The sequence below is a fragment of the Coregonus clupeaformis genome, unplaced genomic scaffold (assembly GCF_020615455.1).
Source record: "Coregonus clupeaformis isolate EN_2021a unplaced genomic scaffold, ASM2061545v1 scaf0358, whole genome shotgun sequence".
Taxonomy (NCBI): Eukaryota; Metazoa; Chordata; class Actinopteri; order Salmoniformes; family Salmonidae; genus Coregonus; species Coregonus clupeaformis.
The window spans coordinates 8,174-15,080 of record NW_025533813.1 but is presented as its reverse complement, the minus strand read 5'-3'; the positions used below and the strand labels follow the sequence as shown (position 1 = coordinate 15,080).

Here is a 6,907-nt window from a genome sequence, read left to right as displayed (position 1 = left end):
CATGAAATATGATTAGTAAAGGAGGACTCTCCTGCTAGCACTGTAGTAGTACCTAATACATATAGAATACTTGTATCAGCTGTTATAGATTCATTTTATGAAGATGAGCTCCTACATTTGCTCCAGTATTAAAGTTGCCTTCCAGTGGCCACCACCACTCCTCCAGCCATCTGGAACTCCAAGAGACAGACAGACAGAGAGAGAGAACACACTGAGTCTGAGCGCTGGGAAAATAGATAAATGTAAAACAAATGTTGCTTATTCATAGGTTTGCACCTCAGTCAGTGTGTCGCATCATGTCATTGTTATGAATATTCTCCAAGCCTCCCTCTTTCTGCCGTCGACGCCATAGACATGCACAAAAGTCACGATGGATGGAGGCTAATGAGTATATTGTCAAAGTAACACTATAGCGGCCTGGAAATATGATGACATTGCTAAAGTAGACAAACGTTTAGTATGAAACAACTTTGACATCATTATCATGTCGTCAAATGGATGGCAATGTTGTCATTAGCTAACAAGTTCATCAAAAATAGCTAGCAATGCTACGGCAACTAGCAAAAATGTGGTGGTATCCCCTCAATTGTAGCTAGCTAACATTATGCTGCACATCAAAAGTCAATCTGGCGACATCAAAATGATGACAAACGGTTTAACTAATTAGTTGCCTCCTTTTGCAATGTCATTGTATTTCCAAACCACTGTAATTAACTTTTTGAAGAAATCAGCACTCATTGACGACGCGATTGAGTAGAATGCTCGATCAATCGGACATGCTTCTCAGACAGGGGCTTGCTTGTTCGTTTCTTGTCTGAGAATAGCCTAGCTAGCTACCACAGTGATCCCCTTGAGAGTAGCTAATTTCAGTGCATCATTCATATGGCTTGCTAGCTAGTGTAGGAGCTCCCTAGGTGAGTCCTCTTTTACCTTTACTGGACTCAGGCTGAGATATGCTGTCCATGTTCACTTCATGGATAATAATATAATATAATAATATGCCATTTAGCAGACGCTTTTATCCAAAGCGACTTACAGTCATGCGTGCATACATTTTTTTGTGTATGGGTGGTCCCGGGGTTCGAACCCACTACCTTGGCGTTACAAGCGCCGTGCTCTACCAGCTGAGCTACAGATCTCCTTTCTTGCCACAGTGTGACTGAAAAAAAATACAAAAACATCTAAATACATGTACATACAACTTTTACCAATTGTGAGAAGACTGTTTTAGCAAAAGGACATGTATATTTACATTGCCCTGGCTGGAACATGTATGACAAGGCAAAAATCAAGACATATTTCACACAAAAATAGGATGGATGCACACAATTCTTGGTGATAGCCAAAGTTAATTTAAATAATGTATGAATTAAGAATCTCAAATAGAGTTTGGTTTGAGAGCCAAACTGAGAGGCTGTCCTGTTAGGTGAGGTTTTGCTCACCTGCAGACAGCATGTATTCAGGTCAAGCCGTTATTGGCCCCGGCAGCGCTTTCTCCTCTGTCTGAGCATTGATCTTGGCATCTGCAGAACAGAGACAACAGAGGGAGGATTCAAGATTGTTTTTCTGGGAACGCACTTTTAAAGGAGTACTAATCTACTTCCACTGTTGGCTATTGACCCCATAATTTTATTTTGGAGAATCCAGCATCGTATTATTAAACACTTTCCAAACGTTGGTCTGTTGTATACCCACTTCCTTCCTGCTTACATCATGTCAAAATAAAAGTCCCCCACAATTATTATTTTTTTGTCCACATATGGTGCATGTGCATGACTTATTTTAGATTTTGTTCCAAATTCCCCCCTTCGTAATGACCAACCTTCCTGCCCACTGACACATTACGTTTAAATTGAATTTTATTTAACTTCTGGCATCCCGCAAATTTTTTTCCATCAACTCCCATGTTCTGCCCGAGCTCTTATCCCTGTAACACAAACCCCTTGTGACACCATCAAGGTCCGCATGGTGTTGGTCCAGATGACGACATCCGACGCTAACTCTCAGCCGTTCATGCCTTCACTCAACCCAAGTTCTGCCCGAGTCCTCGTCCCAGCTGGGCAAGATATTGATGCCAACCACCATTAAAGCCCACTGAAGAAGAAGAAGAAGAAGAAGGAGACGAATTTGTCATTGTAAATCTTTACCGATATGTGATATAATTTACTTATTCTCTGTAATATCGTATAGCTTTGGAATCGTGACATTAACTAGTGTGGAGGAAAATATGCCGGTTTCTGGACTCATACCCTGACTTTGAGAAGGGGATTGCGTGACCCAACATGACAAGGTGAACGTGAATGTCCGACAGTCTGCTGGGTGAGCGGTTATACGTTCCTCCATTCATTGCCGAATGGGATTCCTAGATCCTCCTTTCTCTCAATATCTCTGCCACGAGCTCTTAAATCGAGATAGCTGTGTATTTTGCTACTGCATGGCCAGTGTGAACCGGAAAGTCTGATGAAGAAACGCTGAAGAAAATGTGGCTTCCCCAATGGATCCGGTAAGTCTGCTTTCCTTTTAACAGGATAGGCATGCTGTATAAAAATGTCTATGCCAAGTTTTTATAATATTTTATCCTCCACATTCCTCTGTTCCGTGTTTAATGGCTGGAGAGAAAAAAAGACTAAAACTTGTTGGGATTTGTTTTCCTTCAGCAAGATAACCTACTACTTTATCATGTGTAGGAATCTGTGTCTAGTCCTTAATGATCTCTCCTTCCTCCCAAAGTGTGCACTTGTTCACCTCCACTGATTTGAAAATCTGATTAGCCATTATATGACCAGATACTCGGAAGTGGCCACTCACAATGAAAATACGTCTTCTTCTGTGGGGTTTATCCGAGGGTTGTCATCCAAAGTTATGGTACATTTTGACACCTACTGTAATGGAGTGTGGGCCAGCGACAGCGATCGAGGAACCTAAATCCTATATGACAGCCTTGTTTCTCTTAAAAATAAATATTTGAGACTGTATCTAACGATGTTCTACTTAGTATGCTTATCAAACTCAATTCCTGTACCCCAATATCCCTCATACAGTTTCAGTCTCTCTCTTTCCCTATCATACTGCCCACACGGTATCAGTACATGCTCCACTGTCTCTGTTTCCTGGCAGTAATCACACCTTCCCTGTTGGATGATTTCCTATCACATTTAATGACTTATTCAGCTGGCTGTGTCCCACCCCTAGCCTTGTAAGGATGGCCTCCTCTCTTCTGTCCATTCCTACCATCCTCCCCCTACTTTACTCTGTACCTGGAATAGGGGCGGCAGGTAGCCTAGTGGTTTAGAGCGTTGGGCCAGTAACCCGAGCCGACAAGTTGAAAAATCTGTTAATGTGCCATTGGGCAACTTTAACCCTAATTTCTCCTGTAAGTCGCTCTAGATAACATTGCCTGCTAAATGACTAAAATGTAAACAATGAATAGATGCCTGCCCTTAGTGTCACTGTTTCACTGTTCCTGCCATCTCTGCAGCACCACTGCCCATATCATTCCCTTAGTCTCTGTCTTGCTCATTGGCACCTCTACCTCCTGTCTCCTAAGGGCCTGTTTAGCTAGCACATCTACTTCCTCATTCCCCTTCCACCCCCCACATGGGCCAGGACCTAAGCAAAGCTTGTATTGACACCCAGCTGTCTCATCCGGGCATGAATTTGATTTCCCTCATATAGCAGGCCTTGTCTGCTATGTTAGCTAAATGATTGCAGGATTATCAACACAGCACATGAGTCAGAACATATAACTACTCTGTCTGACTTGACTTCCTCTACCAACTGCAAGGCCAACAGTATGGCCATCAGCTCTTCCTTGTTCAAAGCCAGGTGGAATGTAATACGTCTCCTGACAGCCAACCCACTTTCCTGTTTAACAAAGGCTGATCCATTCCGACCTGTCCATGGGTCTTTTTGATCCATCTGTATATATGTCAAAAAATACAGATTTACCGTTTCCAGTCGCTTTTTAAAGAACTCACATGGATCAACCCCTCCTGTCTTTCTGTACTCTCTCCAACACTTGTAAATCAACTACTGGAGGTGGGAGTAGCCATGGTGGACTCACAGGGATAGGTACCATGGGGCTAAAGTCCCTACCATACAATCCCATCTGCCTCGCCTGCTTATCACCCACCCATCCAAAGGTTTATTCTGTCCATGTTCATGCTCCCCAACTTTCTGTAGAACCCCTTTTTGTGGGGTGAGACAACCCATGTTCCTGTAAGTTAACCCAATAATTCATTGCCAGCAATTGCCTTATAATATGTAATGGCAATTAAAATAAAATGTCTAAAATGGAAGGCAGTCGGTAACCACAAAGTCAAAAAACATAAATGTGATTTTTTTATGTTACGGTTAGGGTCAGGCATAAGATTAGCAGTGTGGTCATTGTGGAGTAAAAGTACAAAAATAATAAATAATTCAACAGTGACTCGCTCCTGCAGGTTTTTGCTCAACAACATCCGTCCAGAGAACTGATATAACGACTTTTGATACAGGATTTCTTAATGTCTGTAAAATCATGAGCGGAGGACAAGGACACGCCATGTGTTGCTGTCCGTCACGGATGGGGGCCAAAGGTCGGTGTGCCAAGATAGATTGGCCACTGTTGCTAATCTTAGGAGGATACGTGATGGAATGGCCTGGCTAGGGTGCCACATGATACCATGTAGGGGGATCCTATTGTAGTAGGACACTCAATAATGTTTGGCAACTGTTGGACAGAAGTAGATTGGAGAGCATCATATAAACTGAGGATTTTCTATGGAAGTCATTCAGATGACAGAGGCCCCCGTAATGCTTGTCATTGAATCCAGTACTGTAACAATCAAATAAACATGAATCAACTCTCCATCTAAAGTGTTTAACTATTCTCTTACATCCTGAAGTACTCGATACCAGAGAAACTCGTCATAACAAGTACGATCCAACTTCACACAGAGAAGCGGAGCAGATCCTAATCCAGGCGTTTCTCATCTCCCGTCTGGACTTCTGCAACTCAGTATCATGTTATTAACATAAAAAATATATATTAAATGTTCTTATTACATGCTAGAACAAAACAAATATAGTGTTGAGTTTTTGCTCTCATCTGATTGGCAGGTAATCCATCAATCAACTACAAAGTAGCAGTAGGTGGGATCTCCACTCATAACAATAGTAACAATGCAAACAAAACGTTTTACAATAAGATTCACATGGATACATTAATTCATATCAAATCCTGGTCTCTTCTACATAATACAACTAATGAATATGCAATCAGCAATGTAAAACAAAACAAGAAAACATGCAACCACATTCCAGATGTATGTTTTACAATTACATTTACATGCAAGCATTCGTTCCTTCTAACAAATCACCAATAAAAGTAGAATGGTAAGGTATAAGATATTATCAAGTGTATTTCCAGAGTGAAGAGAGAGAAGTTTGGTAGGAGACCTTAGTAGTCGTGAGAAAACAGAAGAGTGTGAGGTCTGTGGTTGACATTACCTATAAGTACTGATGGGCAGAGCTGGCTTCCTGCCCCCATGATGCCTCTTCCTAACAACCAACACATCCTTCGCTTCTACAATAAAAGTGTGAACATCTTGTTGGAGCACAGTTAATACACAATAAGGAAAGTTGTAAGATATCCCTATTAAAATCCTTTAAAATAAATGCAAACATAATTTGACCACACTAATAGTCCTATGGCTTCTGTACTTCCGTATGTCCCATCAGCTACACTAAAACCTGGTGAAGGGATTTACAAGAAATATGTGAACATCTTTTAGGACCAAACTAATTATACAAGAGGCCTATGCTCTCTTCCCACAGTCAAAGCAGCAGTGGTGAGGTTTCTTCCTATATGTCTCTGCTGGTGTTTCTTGAGGTGTTCTGATCTGGAGAGACTCTTCTCTGTCTTGTCAGCATCATGTTTTTGTTGAGGCTCCCCAGATGATAAGCCCCTCCCACTGAGAGAGCAACAGTTAGGGCTGTCCCCTGTGAAACAAAGATGTTGAATAGCATGGACATCTGAAATCAGGCTACCTGATGGGACTTTGATAAATGCAGAAAATTGACAATCAAAATACATACTACCGCAGGGACCATGTTATTTTTGAGAAGCATTTTTAATTCAGAATTCGGACATATACAGTTTGTATGTGAGAACTATTTCTAAGCTGCATACTTTCAGTTTTTCTGAACTCACTGCACACGATCAAAATAAGTTAGCTTGCGCTGCTTGTGCTAGCACATGCACAGATTAAATACACCGCTATAACTCTGATTAAAGTGTTTACATGTCCTAATAATTCTAAAGATTGCTCAGGAAACCAGGTGTTTTTAACTGCGTTACATGGATTGTCACCTTAAGCCAATTAAGATAAGCAGGAGTAAGGTGTTTACATGACTAAAGCCATACTCAGCCTACTGCCATACTAGTTTAATGTCCAATATGAGTGGTGCATGTAAAACATACTCATTGTAAAGCACTAGTTATTTTGTTGCTTTGACAGTCATTTCTGAGCATTAGCATGAATGTTATTAGTAATTCATTTTACGTTTGTCCTCATTTAGGTTGATATGCGTTTCTGTGGTTTAAGGGATTCAGGATGCACTAATATAACTAAACACTTAGATGGAGATTTGATACAAGGTATTTAATAATACGGTACGGATTCAACACAACAAGATACAAGTAAGTTGCCTCTTGTTATCCGAATGATAGACCCAGAGATCTCTTTTTTAGTATACTTGGAGCGTAAACAAGTTCTAACCAACAGCTGCCAACCATCATTGTGTGTCACTCCCAACCCTGGTAGTTTGAATATTTAAAATGTGGACATCCCATCACATACTCATTCTAAGATTAACAGCATGTAGCTCCCCAGGAATTCCTGGCACTCTACAGACTCTCTGGCAC

At 41.1% G+C, this 6,907-nt stretch overlaps 1 long non-coding RNA gene across 1 annotated transcript; it reads right to left on the bottom strand.

Annotated features, from left to right (window-relative positions):
* Positions 1-1,072: 1,072 nt before the first annotated feature.
* LOC123484562 lies at positions 1,073-1,706 on the bottom strand. The gene is made up of 3 exons (XR_006658580.1): positions 1,666-1,706; positions 1,443-1,523; positions 1,073-1,159 (listed from the first exon to the last, which is right to left on the bottom strand). It is a non-coding gene; the product is annotated as an uncharacterized LOC123484562 (long non-coding RNA).
* Between the last annotated feature and the right edge of the window lie 5,201 nt (positions 1,707-6,907).